At 40.5% G+C, this 16,433-nt stretch overlaps 1 protein-coding gene and 1 long non-coding RNA gene across 5 annotated transcripts in view; one reads left to right on the forward strand and one right to left on the reverse strand.

Annotated features, from left to right (window-relative positions):
* The window catches only part of LOC306822718 (V-set domain containing T-cell activation inhibitor 1-like), a 217,145-nt gene that overhangs the window by 181,910 nt on the left and 18,802 nt on the right, over positions 1-16,433 (forward strand). The window lies entirely within an intron of this gene.
* On the reverse strand, positions 2,432-4,303 carry LOC306822741. The gene is made up of 2 exons (XR_013778934.1): positions 3,801-4,303; positions 2,432-2,897 (listed from the first exon to the last, which is right to left on the reverse strand). It is a non-coding gene; the product is annotated as an uncharacterized lncRNA (long non-coding RNA).

Raw genomic sequence — 16,433 nt, forward strand, 5'->3', positions numbered from 1 at the left:
TATTTAGTAAAATTGGAGGGTTAAAATTTCTTCTTGTCACAGATTTTGACATCAACAAACTTCCTATTTCTTTATCAGAGTTCCATAAACAAATATTATTGTATTGGAAATTGTTATATGTCCATAACTTCTCACCCCACTCCACTGTACTCTGGAATAATAGATATGTACTATACAGAAAGAAATCTTTGTTTTTTGAAGATTGGTTTAGAAAAGGTATTTGGTCCCTGGTTGACTTGATGGATGACAATGGTCACTTATTAAACTATGATCAATTCTGCACAAAACATAACTTCAACCCAATGAAAGCGGATTTTGATAAGCTACAAAAAGCACTTCCTCAAGAATTTGTCTTCCTGACGAAAAATATAATGACACATCAGACTATTCAACCGCGATTGGCTCCACTTTCAATTCAAGGTGTCTTAATATGGGATAAAAAGTGTAATAATTCTTTCATAAGAAAATCATTCACGGACAAATCATTCCCAGGAAAGCAAAACAAAAATAACATCTTGAATAAATTTGATGAAGGTTCTGTTGGCAAACTAAGATCCTTGTATCTCAAACTACCTTTACCCCCTAAAACTAAAGAAATACATTTCAAAATCATGAATGACATCTACCCATCCAAAGAATTACTCAGGTTACGCTTCAATATTGAAGATAACATCTGTTCATTCTGCAAAAGTGACATAGAAACCACGGACCATATCTTTTTCTCATGTGATGTGACTCATACATTCTGGGTTGAGATCCATAAATGGATCGCAAAGGGAATATCGTCACGTCTACCTTCCATCTCCAGAGATGATATTACATTTGGAATCTCAAACAATACAAATGAGGAACTTTGTCTTAATTTGATTCTGTGTCTGGCAAAATTCTTTATTCACAAGAATAGATTTTTAAAGTCATCCCCCAATTTTGTCTCTTTTCTGAATGATTTCAAACTTTATCTCAAGTCCTTAAAACTAATTAATGGAAAAAAAGCAAAAATGATATACGATGTTTTGAAAAACTTTCCCAAAGTATTAGACAACTAACATTACATACCCTTGTATATTTCATTTACTATTTATTTCTCCTTAATTTCCTTTTTCTTCTCAGTTCAGACCTCATTTATTATTTCTTAAGATTGTCATTTATTTTCTCTATTTTGAAATGAAGTGCTGGATATTGACGTTGCAATTTTGATGTACTTGTTTTCTACGTTTGTACTGAAAGAAACGTTCAATAAAGTTTTTGAATGAAAAAAAAAAAAAAAAAAAAAAGCTTTTTTACGGCCCTCATGGGCGCTGTCATCTTGGAATTTTGCAACCAGAGTCTGCGCAGTAGGGTCCGGCGGGAGGAGCCCTGGCAACACGCCCCGCCCACTTTGCGTACCGCTCTGATAGCTTACGCAGCCCAGCTACGCCAAGAACTTAAGAATCTTTACGGAGGGAAATTCATCTACCGACCATAAACGTGAGTACAAAACCACCATATATTTCATGTCAAATATCTAAACGTAGTTCATTCAGGAATTAAGAAAATCACACTTTTTATATTAATTATTGAATTTAAACGTTTTTCCGTGTCCTGTATGTCTTGTTTATTGCTACTGGATGCCTTGAATTTCCCTCAGGATCCATCTATCTATCTATCTTCTTTAACTGTGTGGGTTATTAAACCTTTTATTTTTGGCAAAAAACGAACTAAAACTATTTTTAGCTAAGTTAGCAACATAAGCTGTGTACCGATCTAACATATGCTGGTGAAAATATGTTATATGATAGAAAGTAGTGGTGCACATAGTACTAAAGTCATATCTGCTGTCAGTAGTTACTTCAGTTCTATGTACATTTACAGAGTATATGTGTTTCTGTGCATAACTGTGGAGTTGGTAAATGAATCTGTTTCATTAAGGTTTCTGTTTGTATGGACCTTTTCTCTGGTTCTTTTCCTTGTCTAAGATGTTTATCTCATTGTTTTTTATTATCCTCATTTTAGACACAAGGAAGAAGAAAGATGGCTGATACAGACACCCCTGCCAGCTCACCTGATGGTCTCCCTTACTTTGTTCTCCTCTCGGTGAACACCTTTGGACTGTGGAAGGAAGAGAGCATGCAAACTCCTCACAGAGAGACTCCTGTCAGACAGGGATTCAAACCAGTAACCTCCTCACTTTTATAACTGAACCATCATTCCCACTATGTGTTATAAATCAAATAAAGTGTTTATTGATTTAAACCTTTTCTCTCCTGTTTTAAGCTGTATAAACATAGAATGTCTCGTGTTCTTGTAATGACAGAAGTCACAGCTGGGAAACAAATAGCTTTAAAAGTACATCAACACTCGAGTGCTGAACATTTAATGCAGGTTAGTGTTAAAGACAGCATGCACATAAAGACAGTAGAGTGGTATGATACAGACACGACTGAGAAGGCAATTACATTATTATATTTTATTCAATCACATGAAATGTAACACTAGTCTTGTAACTTTAACAAATACAGATTGTGCTTAAAAACATAGTGTGGTATTTTAAGCTACTTTCTTTCACTTGATTGTTCAGTTAGATGGAGGTAGTATTTAAGGTTTTTGTGGGTTATACAGGTTTGAAAGAGGCAAATGAGTGCACAGTATTTTGAAGTTAAAGCAGATTAATCTAAATATATCAAAAAGCTAATATGGCTTATAAGAAAAACCTCGGCATTAAACAGCCTCTCTTTTCTTCCCTTCATCTTTTGAATGAATTGTCAAACATTGCTCAGGACGTGCGAGCTGCGTCCTCTGTGGCTCAGGCGCGACACTCGGCCCACTGTTTCACATCAGACCGCCGTCCAGTGTAAGATCAGACCAAACGCCCTGGTAAGAGAAGCAGTGGTCAGGTCCTGCAATCCTCCGAGGACGAGCTGGAAGAGAGAGAGAGAGAGAGAGAGAGAGAGAGAAAGGAAATCCTCAGTTTAATGTATAATATGTTGGTGAAAACAGGGAAATACCTATTAAAAGACATAAAATCTTCATTAATGATTATAGATGCAAAATAAAAAACATTAATATATCATTTTGGGAGAAACGTGATCTTTATGCCTTCTGTTATTGAGCCTGTCTGTCTCCTCCTAACCACCATCACAAGCAGCCTGTTTTTGTAGTCTGTCAGGTTTTGTGAAGTTATAACACAATTTATTAATAAGCGTCATTAAATGTACAACATTATCAACTTGTGATTATTGGATTGGTAATGTGTGTGTCAGCTCATGCTGAATATTTGACAAGTTTAAGCAGCATGATGCTCGGTTAATATTATATTACACCACCGCTGATTGTTTGTGCTCATGTTTCTGTCAGTCTCTTAAATCAGACAGAAGTTAAATCAGAGCTTACTTTAGTTTGATCCTGATATCTAGAGAAATATTCTACCTCATTATACAGTATTATAAATATCAGGCTGCATGGTGACATGTTAATCTCTGTATAACACACTCTTTACACAGACTGTAAACATGTACACTTACTTTTTTAAAAACCTTACCAGACCTATTTCTTATTTACTGAAACATAACTGTACAGTCAATGAACGGCATCTATGAGCTGATTTTAATTACGATGTTTTGGTTTTAAATACAATTTCACTCACAAAAACGATATAACAATATCAAGAAACATATCATGTCAGTTATTAGGTTTGCTCATATTAAAAAGTAAAATAAAAAGATAAATCATGCCTGATAACTAACCTAGCTTAGACTGCTAATATGTTAGCTCGCTCGATAGCGCTTTAAGCAATGACAGATAAATCAAACTTTATTACTTACCGAAAAAACTGCAAAGCTCCCTTAGAGTCCACAGGTCCGTGACATTAGTTTACTGCAGAAAAAAACAGCTTTCACCAGCTCAAAAAAGACGAAATAACTGAACAGTAAAGCTCCATGGCGTCTCGGCTTCACTTCACGACGTAACTGTTTATTTACCAAGAGCGCTACGCAAGATCCGCGGCTGTCAATCATCGCCAAATATGACGTAAAATCCCGTTTTTTAACCTCAAATAACTTATTTAAAACAAACTTCACAGAAAAATGAGCACTTGAACACCATGTAGGGTGATAATATCTAATGATCACAGCAGAGTTTAGGTCTGGAAAAAAATTATGTGACGAGTATTTTAACTTAACAGTTTGACCCAAGTCCCGTCTGTTATCATTGAGGAGGCGGGGTTTATGACCTATACTGCAGCCAGTCAGTAGGGGGCGATCTAAAAAAAAAAGCTTCACTTTACAGGGGACCTTGTCCCGTCCATTATTTTTACAGTCTATGGTATGAACATCTACTGAACTTAGTTTCGTTTTCGACGTCACTGGCTTTGGTGCATTCAAGTGTTGTCTGTTACATCGGAAAAAACGTTTCTGAGTTGTAAAATACTCATGAACACCTGCTTCAACTCGTTCTTACAAGCACGTTGGTTTATTCTGTGATAATATCCACCACCATGTAAATAACATCTCCACCGTCCTGCACAGAAACAACCTTAAATGAAAAGAGACAATTTAAACAAATCCTATTTTCAATTCGAGTTCTTTTTTTTTTTTTAAACAAGTTGTGTAATGTGAGTCTTTCAGGGGCGGATCTAGATGGGTGGTGGTTAGGGTTAGGGCAAATGTGTCACCCCTGAATGATGCCTTACCACCCGGAATCACCCGTTAGCAATTAAAAGTGAAGCTCCGATTAACGAGTGCTCGTGAACGCAGCTCAAAGACGCTCCCCTCATCTTTGTTTCTCTGCAGCGATCACACAGCCGCTCTTTAACATGCTCACTGAATCTGCAGGCTCACATATTCACATCTTTACTCTTCAGTATTTTATTACACGTGTCTCTTAGAACATCTGAGTTAAAGACTATTTTTACACTTTTACTGGAAAGGAGAGTAAAACACAGGTCAAACTGTCTGTTCCTCCTCCTCGCTCTGACTTTGGCATTTTTTCACGTCAGTTTCCTTTTTAACTCTGTCAGATGTGCGATGACGTCACTTTATCGATAAATTGGGCGGCGTCCGAAGCCTCGCAGCGCGAGCGCGAGCTGATGATTTTAACACTGCGATCAAGCCAGCCGACACAGTTTTTTGCTGAACGTGATATTAGAGGCTTTACGGTAATCACATCTTAGTTAAACCAATAGTTTTTTTAATGGACTTTCTAACAAGGCCCTGTTTCCACACACACATTTCACAATAGGGTAATGGGAGACGTACGCCGCCTCATTGCCACCCAGAAATATGATTTTTTTCCCGCTGTAATGTTTCAAAATAAAAGCTCAAAAAAAGATTAAAGCATGATACGAATGATGATTTTGGATTCAATTTAAAAGGAAACGCCCTGTTATCACAGACTAATTCCATTTCAGGGTTATAGTACACGACCCCATGGTGCGACCCAATAAGTATCAAGACATTCTGATGTATAGTTTCAAAATAAAAGCTTGTCACAAACACCCTGTTATCACAGACAAACTCCACTTCAGGGTTATTGTACATGTCCCCATGGTGATACTTATTGGGTCGCACCATGGGGTCATGTACTATAACCCTGAAGTGGAATTGGTCTGTGATAACAGGGCGTTCTCTTGTCAATTGAATCCAAAATCATATATAATATGTCTCATATTTGGCACTTTGACAGGCTTTTATTTTGAAACTATACATCAGAATGTCTTGATACTTATTGGGTCGCACCATGGGGTCGTGTACTATAACCCTGAAGTGGAAATAGTCTGTGATAACAGGGCCTTTCCTTTTAAATTGAATACAAAATCATAATTCGTATCATGTTTTAATCTTTCTTGAGCTTTTATTTTGAAACAATACAGCGAAAAAAAAAATCATATTTCTGGGTGGCAATGAGGCGGCGTATGTCTCCCATTACCCTATTGTGAAATGTGTGTGTGTGGAAACAGGGCCTTGTTAGAAAGTCCATTAAAAAAACTATTGGCTCTATTATCACGTTCAGCAGAAAACTGTGTCGGCTGGCTTGACTGTCGTTCACGAAGTGTCGGCTGGCTTGACCGCAGTATTTGAACAGAAATGAGAATAAACTGTGACAGTTGTTCAAAATGCATCTTCTCTTATGGGACGCAGATTTTAAAGTTGCACACACTACAACTAACATCTGTGTTCACAATGTGAACGCTTGATGTCTAAATGTCCTTTTTTAATCACATTTAGAGAAACATTAGTGAACATGTCAGATTTATTGAGGTTTTGAAAGATGTGTATCTGACTGTATTGTAATGTGATGTGTAAAGTTGCTCTCCTTGTGATGTCACAGAGGGATCTTGGTAAAAACACACACCTTCCCTTCCTCTGGTATCTTTACAGTCTCCAGAGTTCAGTCAATGACAGAGCGGACGTTCTCCTTCATGTTTGTTTATATTCATATGTTGGTATTTATGTAATGGATATAAGATTGTGTTGTTGACATTATTAAGACCGCATGTTACAAACTATTTTCACTGGTCTGTGAGTGATTGCTTTGGATTTACTGTTTGTTATTGTTTTATGTTGTCTGAGCCTCATTCATTAAAACGAATGAGAGGCAGCAACTGCACGTTTTGTTTCTCTCTCTTTATTTCTCCCCTTACAGGGTGTAACAATGGCACCACTCCATGGAAAGAGTTTCTGCACTACATTACAACATGCATTGTTGCGAAATCAGCCATTTTAGGCAGCAACAATCCCCCAAAAAGTCTGTGAAATCCTGGAGGGACTGATTGGTGAACTACATGAACTCATCCCCATTTAAGTCGAGTCTGCATTACCAATATGGCGGCTGCCATTATTGACATTCATAAATGCCTCTTGGGAAACATGAAGGAAATGGAAGCATCAAAACTGAAAGTATTGTGTTTTATAAAGGCCGTCCTGCTGGACTCGATGGAACAGTTTCAGGTTGACTCTCTCAGGAGAACAACTGATAAACGTGTGGAAAACAGCTGTTCAATGTGAATACAGGCAACATCTATTCATATAGACATTTCAGTCACACTCACACACACACACACACACACACACACACACACACACACACCCATGGTGTGATGTGTCCATTTATCTCTGTTCACTTCCACGAATCGTTTCATTTCCCAGCAGTGAGACGGGACGCCTGAACGCAGCACACACACACCTGAAACTCACCATGCTAACAAGTTGACATGGTGTGTCGCACACGCACGCATACACACACACACATGTTGGTCAGTGAGGTGGTTGTGTGGTCTTTAGAGGGATGTATATACAGCAGGTCACCTCCACACCTGTTCAAACACCAAAGTGAACCTGCGTGACATCACTAGCAACATGCGACACTTAACACCTCAAATAGCACCAAATGAAGTGATTAACAGGAGAAGGTGTGTGTGTGTGTGTGTGTGTGTGCGTGTGTGGTGGGGAGAGAGATGTTCTGTGCGTGAGTGTGGTCACGTGTGTGTGTGTGTTTATTAACATAGAAGCAGACAGTGATTTTATACGTCTGTTTCAGCTCATCAACGTTGCAGTACACCAGACACACACACACACACACACACACACACACACACACGCTCCGTGTCTGCTGGGTTAAACGTGCAGTAAAAAGTCACGGAGCAGCGTCAGCTACACAGCGGCACGTTGTCAACAAACTGTTGTCATGGAGACAGGACGGACCTGCAGCGCTTCATGTTCACTCTCCTGAGTGCAGATAAACAGGAAGTGAGTTTGGTCCGTGGTCACTAAACTTTGGTGACGTATAGCTCGCCGTTTTCGCGGAGGACTGCTCTGATTGGTTAAAGTTGCAGGGAAAATTATTTTGATTGTTCAAATTTGCAGAAAAGTTGCGTTGATTGGACAAAATTGCGAGGTCGCCCAGACATGGCAGGGATTGGTTGAATTTGGGTGAAATATTGCGATGGGACTGAATAGGTGTGATTAGCTCATGTCTCCGTCCACACACTCTGTTTATTGAAGTATTTGAACAAAGTTCAGCTTCCAAAGATGTTTTCTGAACAAAGTACTCGTAGATGTAAAAACCTTGTGGATCACATTGTGTACTTTGTTTTATTCAAAATGCATTAAGAGACATTTCTCTGTTAAATAGACAGAATGTTTATTTCACAACTGTTTTAAATGATTCATTGAACTTTTATTCAAATTTGTGCCAAATCTTTAATCAAGTCTGAATTTATATGTGGGAATGAACCGGAGCGTCCCGGAGAAAAAACCCCACGCAGACCCAGAGTGAACAGGTCAAGTCCTGACGGGCAGAAAGCAGCCGGCTTCAGACTGTCAGGACTCTACATGTCCCCCCTGTGCCTGCTTGGCCTGTTACAGCCGGTGTGTCGGGGCAGCTGGAGGTTGGGGAGATGATGGAGAGGCTGAGATGGTCACATACGGAGCAGCATCTGGTTGTTTCTGATGCTTGTATTGGCGGCGACCTCTTGGAGTGAAGGCCTTCTTGATCTTCCTCCAAGTAGAGATCTTCTCCTGCTCGCACAGTTTCTTCTTCTCTGCTGCAGGTTTAGCGGACAGCTCCAGACTCTCCTCAGGTTGAAGCCTGAGCTCCTCCACTTCCTTCTGGAGGCTCTCAGCCCTCAACAGTTGGGCCTCCTCTTGTTTTGGGAGGTCTTCCACCTTCTTCTGCAGCGCCTGACTTGTCTCCTCTTGTTCTCTGAGTCCAGAGGACAGGTCAAGGCAGCTGCTCTTTAACACCTCCTCACTCAGGACCTCTTCCTTCATCCCCTCCGTCTCCTGCACCAGGGAGTCCTCCTCTGCTGCCGGTTTGGAAGACAGCTCAAGACTCTCAGCTTGAAGCTTGATCTCCTCCAGTTCTTTCTGGAAGCTCTCAATCTTCAACCACTGGGCCTCCCTTTCCTCCGCCTTTCTCTGCAGCGTCCGACTTGACTCCTTCTTGGGTTTAGCGAAGTAATCACGCCAGTCTATTTCCAGCTTCAGCTGCTCGATTTCCTCTTTCTGAGTCTTGTTCTCTTTTTCACACTCCAGCCTGTTACCTTTCTCTACCTTCAACTCTTCCTCCAACTCCTTGACGATCTGGAGGTTTCTTCCTGACCCGGCTCTGTTCAGATCCTTCTCCCTTTTCAGATGGATTTCCATCCGATTCAGTTCGATCTTCAGGTCTGCGATCGTCTGCCAGTCTGTTTGTTTGGAGGACCGCTCAAGACTCTCCTCATGTTGGAGCCTGATCTCCTCCAGTTCTATCTGGAGGGTCTCAGCCCTCCACCACTGGGTGTCCTGTTGTACGTAGAGGTCCCTCATCTCCTTCTGCAGGTTCTCGTTGGTTGCCTCTTGTGCTGCCAGTTTGGAGGACAGCTCCTGACACCTGCTGGTCATTTCCTCCAGCTGCTTGTTTAAGGTCAGAGTTTGCGTGGAGGTCTTGATGCCGCTGCCGAAGGATTCTTGCAGCTTTGGGCCACTTGAGTCTTTCTCCTCCAGCTTCAGGTGCTTCATTTTGTCTCTCAGCATCCTGTTCTGTTTTTCACACTCCAGCCGTAGTGACTTCTCCTTTCTCAGATGGGCTTCTGTACGAACAAGTTCGATCCTCAGGTCTGCCACCATCTGCGAGTCCATTGGCTTTCCCAGAATTGATGGGGGATGGGGATCACACTGGTCTTCCCAGTTCTCTTCTTCCCTCCTTTGACGGGAAGTTTGAGCTTCCCTGCGCTGGGATCTGTTGAACTGCATGACTGTCTGTAGGTGAAACAGGGTCTCTGACTGAGTGTGTGAACTGTTGGTCTCTGACTGAGTGTGTGAACTGTTGGTCTCTGAGTGTGTGAACTGTTCGTCTGGTATTTATAAGAGTCTAAATGGCTTTCATGTCACAAGTTCCAGAAGAAGCTTTGATCTCTTTATTTTTCCTAGACATTCTATCACCATGACAACATAACATAACATTTAAATCAGTGCTGGTTAATTCAACATGGCCGCCCCCAGCATTAACATTACACATAACCCGACGCTGATGGCTGAAATAAAAGGACTTGTTCATCTTTTGGAGCTTACAAAGGAAACTTTATTGACGCACACACACACACACACACACACACACACAGATTGAAATGTATTTGACGTGTTGTTTTTGTTCGACGGATCATGTGACCTGTTGTGACCCGACAGACTCTGAGAGCCCACACAAAGAGAAATGAAGTGCGTGGTCAGATCCACAAATTGCACTTTTGCTTGCTGTGTGTTTTGCAGGTGATTGGACAGGTGTAAAGATTGTGGAGACTTTTGCACGTGTCGCTGCTTTGTAAGGCTGAACGATTTATCGTTTTCTGATCGAAGTCGCGATTTCAGAAAACGCGATCACGTGATCGCCAAAGCCGCGGTTTTTGGCAGTGCTTCTCCCTACTGACCCAGGAGCTGTTGTCAACTAATTTACACACACCGTCTATTCTGTCCCTGTGTGTGCTAAAGCTAAAGTTTCTTTGTCCAGTCTTTCATAAAGGAAGCACTGCAAAACTAAACAGACATCAAAACAGAAGTTATTCATCTCATAATATGCGGAAGAAAAAAGTCAGCTAGCTTGATGCTAACGTCTATGAGAATTTGAATAGGAATGCTAGCGGTTAGCATCTCGTATGTATCAATTGTTATCTCACGTTGTAACTTTATTAAACATACTCAAAAGAAACAATGCAAGACCTGAACATGAAATGACGCTCACAGGTAAATGTTTCAGCCAATGCAAAGGCTGAGAAATGCGAGTTTCATGTGTCCTCAGTCAGTTTTCTTGGTTTTATTGTGGAGAAGGGGCAAATCAAGATCGACCCTGCCAAGGTTCAGGCAGTGGCCGAATGGCCCACTCCTACAACAAGAAAGCAACTCCAAAGATTCCTGGGGTTTGCCAATTTCTATCAAAGGTTTATCCGCGATGATAGTAGAGTTGCTACACCACTGACCAAGCTAACCTCGGTGAAGGTTCCCTTCATTTGGTCTTCTGCAGCAGAAGGGGCTTTTGTCAAGTTAAGTAATTAAACACATCATCTTCGTCAAGTTAAAGAATTTATTTTCTTCAGCTCCTGTTTTATCTCACCCTGACCCCTCTGGTCAGTTTGTTGTTGAGGTTGATGCCTCGGACTCTGGAGTTGGGGCTGTTCTCTCCCAACGCTCTGCCGCTGATCAGAAATTGCATCCCTGCGCCTTCTTCTCATGACGTCTCGCTCCCTTGCTGTCACTCCCCGGATGAAAACAATAATGGACATTTAAAAGAGAAAGGTGACACTCAGATTTGCCAGTTAAATGTGAGCACCCTGAGTCACCAGCACATCAGACCTGCCCTATATACTACCAGCCCTCGTCTCGTCGAGGATGACGGTGTTCATCGAGAGAGAGTCCCCACCTTAGGCCCCGGTCAGTATGATGGCACCACTCCATGGAAAGAGTTTCTGCACAGATATGAAAGCTGCGCTAAAGCAAATAATTGGTCCAAGAAGACTATGCTGTTCAGATGAGATTATGTTTGACGGGTGCAGCGGAGGCTATCACTCACAGGAACCCACGATCCTCTCAGTGGGATTAAAGCCGCCTAGTGGAGGAGATGGAGATGGTTTATGGCCCCTCTTCAGAGCATGCTGCTGCAGTCGCCATCGACCTGAGACAAACCGCAAACCAGGTGAGGCTCTTCACTAACTGAGAGACGACATATATGGTCAAGTGGCAGTAGCCTACAGTGACAGATGTGATAATGAGCAGGACGCCACAGGTGTTGAAGTTTTTACCCCTTCACCGTTATAACGCCCTCTAGTGCCCGGCTCCCACTTCAGCCATCAGTTGTGGAGACTCTGCTTGGTGTTGGACCTGCTGATGTTCAGGTACTGGGGGAGGCCAACATTCCTGTCCATATAAACAACCGGCAGGTGAGCGTGCACTTCCTGGTTGCTGACATTGCTGGCAATGAGGCTCTGCTAGGCCATCCCTTCCTGACCCGAGCCCAGGCTCGCCTGGACTTTGGAAATCAACGCATCGAACTGTTTGGTGAAGAAGTGCCGTATTTCCAGGCCCCAAGCACGACGAAGTCGCATGCGGTGAGAGCGGCTCGGACTGTGGTGTTGGAGGCTGGACGGGAGCATGTAGTGAGAGGCAGCTTCCACGTTAAAGAACACTTTAAAGGGGAATGTGGGCGCACACACCAACACGCACGCTGACACGTACACTGACACACACCAAACTTTCCCCTCTGCCAATGCTCCTTATCACGCAATTAAACACATCATCTCCCTCCTTCCCCTTCCCGCTCCACAGCGCGACCAAGGGTGAACACTTGTGAGCTCTATTTGTTGGATTTTTCATACATTTATATCAACTCTCAGCGCACTCACCATTCAGGGCGTTGGATATGCACGCCGCAGCGTCGAGTTCTGAATCAAACGGAGGCGGTACATTTCCACCAGGTAAATAGGCGGACGTGGGCGCAATGACAATCACGTGATGTCATTGATTGGTGAAATGTTTGTTTTTAAAATATATGGACAGAAATGTTGCTGTCTTATGAATCAAATGTTCATTTAAAAAGTGTAAGTCAGTGGTGAGGCATCCACAGGGAGGTTAAAACCCCTTCATTTGTACCGCAGCCAGGAGCTACTGACTAAATATCCGTCCTGTAGGATAATTAGGTACCAGAATAAACTCTGAACAGACCCGATCAAAAAAAGATGATTTCAGAAGATTTTATGGAATTTATTGAAAACTAAAAAAAGGTTAAAGAAATCTGACAGTCTTTTAAAACTTCAATACAAAATATGAAAGATTTAAATGATTATCAAAACACAAAAATTACAAAACAAATTAACTAAATTGATCTTTTCTGACATTTTCAACAAAAGAACTAAAAAAAAAGAACAGAAAATGTACAAATGAAAGAAAATGAATTTAAAATCAAACGTCAGAATAAAGGTGTACTGTCCCTTTAAGGCCCTTTTCTACAGCCAACAGCCAATCACCACATACGTTCTGCACACGCCTGAGAGGAAATACCTCTCCGTGCCAGCAGACGGCGCTAGTCTGTAATCGTAATTCTAAACAGGTGAAACGGGAAGAGCAGGAGGAAGACTGCAGATAAATAAACTGTTGTTGATATGAGAAGATCATTTTCTCACCTCTGTCGCTCAACACTCGTAATAAAGAAGTCCCCACCACAGCACCTCTAAATCACTGAGGAGCTCCTCCTCTCCTTCCAGCTCCACATCGCCACTAAACCCATCCTCCTCCCCCTCACTCAATCCTCACTGACTCATCACAAATAAAATCCTGGCTCCAAACTCAACTGAGACAAATCATCGTCATCGGCTTCAAATCCTCCAACAGCTTCTCCCTCACCATCGATGCTTCCACTCAGCTCCTTCATCCCACACCTGTAACCTGGCTGTCATCTTCCACCCTCTCCGTTCACCAGAACAACCTTCATCCATCTCTGCAGCATCGCCTGCCTCCGCCCTTCCCTCTCATCTACAGCTGCTGAGACCCTCACTCACACATTCATCACCTCCAGACTAGACTACAGCAAACTTCAGCACATTCACATCTCTGCTGCCCGTCTCCTCACACACTCCTGCACCAGAGACCACACTCTAAAAAGTAATTCTGGGGATCTGTTACCACCACTTAATTAAATGCATAGCCGCAAGATAACAATTTTAATTTCTTGATTTAGATTTTAAATTGGAAACACTCTGCACAGCACTCTAAAAAACTCTGCACAGCCGTTTATCGTTTATGGTATTTGCACTATTTGCTACTCTACAACGCACTACCTCACTTTTTAACTTAATCTGTACTCTGTTTATATTGTTAATACTTTAATTTATCCACATACTACCTCATGGTGAAATACTCACAAGTGCCCTTGTCTGTCGATTGTCTGTCCTTCCTTATTTGTTGTCCCAAATGTCTTTAGTTAAGTTATCTGTTTTATAGTATTGTTTTTTATAGCCACTTTTCTTAGTGCTCTTTTTATGCACTGCAGGTTTGCACGGGGGGTTGTGGGGGATTGCAATTTCATCTGTGCTGTATGTTTAACATGGAGCATATTTGACAAATAAACAACCTTGAACCTTGAAACATAATTTCACGAGTTGTGCTGCCTTAATAATGTTGGTAGTTACGTGAACTTAATATTTAATATAATTTCAACGCAAATTTCTGCGTCAACTGATTTAAAACAAAATTTAAGTTATAGTAACTTCATTAAATTGGTTTGAGGACTTAATTTGTTTCACCATAAGTTCAAAATTTCACCTACCCACATGCCCGGACAAGTTCTGACGGTTAAAACTGGGTGTTGGCTGAAGGAAAACCACACAAAGGACATTTTGAGGTGAGTTTTATTTCTTTTACAATTTTATTCCACTAAAACAATGTATTTTGGCATATTGTCAATTCTGATATGACCAACAGTGGACTTGTGTATGGATTTTAGACTACACCTGCAAGTACAGCTCATGTAATGTTCTACATGTAGCTTACGCTATTCACAGTTAGCATTAGCAGTAATTTTTTTTTGTCCATCCCATCCTTTAATTTAGCGCAGGAATCATTAAGTTGCAAATGACAAGTCCTCTCAGCTAGAAAGGGCTTTCCATTATGGAAGTGCATGATTTCATTTCTGTTTGTGTAACTGTTAGCTACATTGTTTAATGTGTGTGTAACCAAAAGTGCAATATAGCTGCGACCAGCATGTGCACGCTGCATGGACAGCATTGGTTGTTAATGTGTTTCTATTGATATCATTCCGATCTACATTTATCTATTTGTGGCAAAGATTTGAATCGAAGATTGATTCATCATATGCCTATTCTTCTTGATTTGAATTTAGTTTTTTTTCTTAACAATTCTCATCAATGCATAAAATAGAACACATTCATATATTAGAACATTCTTGAACGTACCACGATGCAGAATTATGAAAATAGCCTGCTTGCAACATGAATGTTAAAATACAATTTTTTTTCAAACGATGCAAAATGGAATATATATCTGCATCAAGTTTTAAGTCTTTGCAAGTTTAAAGTAAGAAACGGAAATCAATACCTTCTTGGAAGATAATAACAAATTACTAGTCAATAATAATGGGTCAATTAGGTGCTCTTCTTTTTTTAGGAGGTCATCATTTAATTTAGCAGATTTTCTTTGACTATTGAAGTATAGTAATACTCATTGGTAATTGTCACAGTATTCTTAGTTGTCTGCAGAAAATAATATTTTCTGTTTATGTGCTCTACAGATAAATGAAGAATTCAAAAGAATCACTACTGTAAGCCTTGAACCTGTCTTTACGGGCAAACTCGACCTTAGCACCCCAAAACTTATACACGTGATCTCATCAAGGGGAGGAGCTACAGGTGCGAGAATCAGGCGGATCAAAGAAAGACGTCTTGAGGTATGATAATTACTTTGCCATAACTTGCATTTACAACTAAATTCAGTCACTCATTGAGATTATATTGTAATTTATTATTAGTTCATCACCAGTTCATTAACTTCTAACACGTTAATTTATTGTTTAATTTTCTTTACAAAGACACGGACGAGTTTGAAGCAGGCCTTGACAGACAGGTGATGACAATCGCCATCATCGGGGACCAGCCCACTGACCACAGGACTGCAGCCATCGTGGTGGAGGGAACCAAAATCCTTGAGCGAAAGGATATTCATAGATGCTGTGGACTTTACTATACTGTGTAAAAAATATATATATGCAAAAAAAATTGCAGGACCTTTAGAGGTTTGGTGGCAGTTGAGAGACATGGACCGTTATCACCGTAGTTTCACAAAATGTTACAAAGATTTGACAGAATTATTTAAAACTATTGGAGTTCTGAAGTTTTTACATGTTTAGCACTGTGGTTTTAACTATACAAAGGCCTAGAACTTAGCTGTGATGGCATAAATTAGTATGGTTACAACTTAATTTCCCAAGGCAGTATGGCCAGTTTGGTCATTTTTAGCTTGTGGGGTAATTTAAGTTTGTCTATTTTTTTCCCTACATTGAAATATATGTTAAATGTTTTGGAATAAAACGTTTTTTTTTTAAAGAGTTTTGTTTCTGGGTGAATTAATTCAATCAACAAAAACATAAAAAATTTAATTGGAGCAACTTAATTTTTTAACTGTTGTCAATTTAAAAACTTATGTTCATAACAATGATAATTAAGTATATAATTCTTAAAATACATTTTACATATTGTGGAAAAAGCTGTTGCAACAACTTAATATTATGAGTAATAAACTTAAAAACGTGTGTTTGTGCCACCAATTGTTAAGTAGGTAGTGATTAAAAATTCTTTTGACTGTAAAGGAAAAGCTATTTCCCCTAACTCAACATAGATTGTTGACTGAACTTAATTTCATTAGAAGTTACCACAACTCAAAAAGATTGACGCAAACAGTTGCGTTAATTTTCTTAGTTGAGCC

The sequence above is a fragment of the Symphodus melops genome, assembly GCF_947650265.1.
Source record: "Symphodus melops genome assembly, chromosome: 4".
Taxonomy (NCBI): domain Eukaryota; kingdom Metazoa; phylum Chordata; class Actinopteri; order Labriformes; family Labridae; genus Symphodus; species Symphodus melops.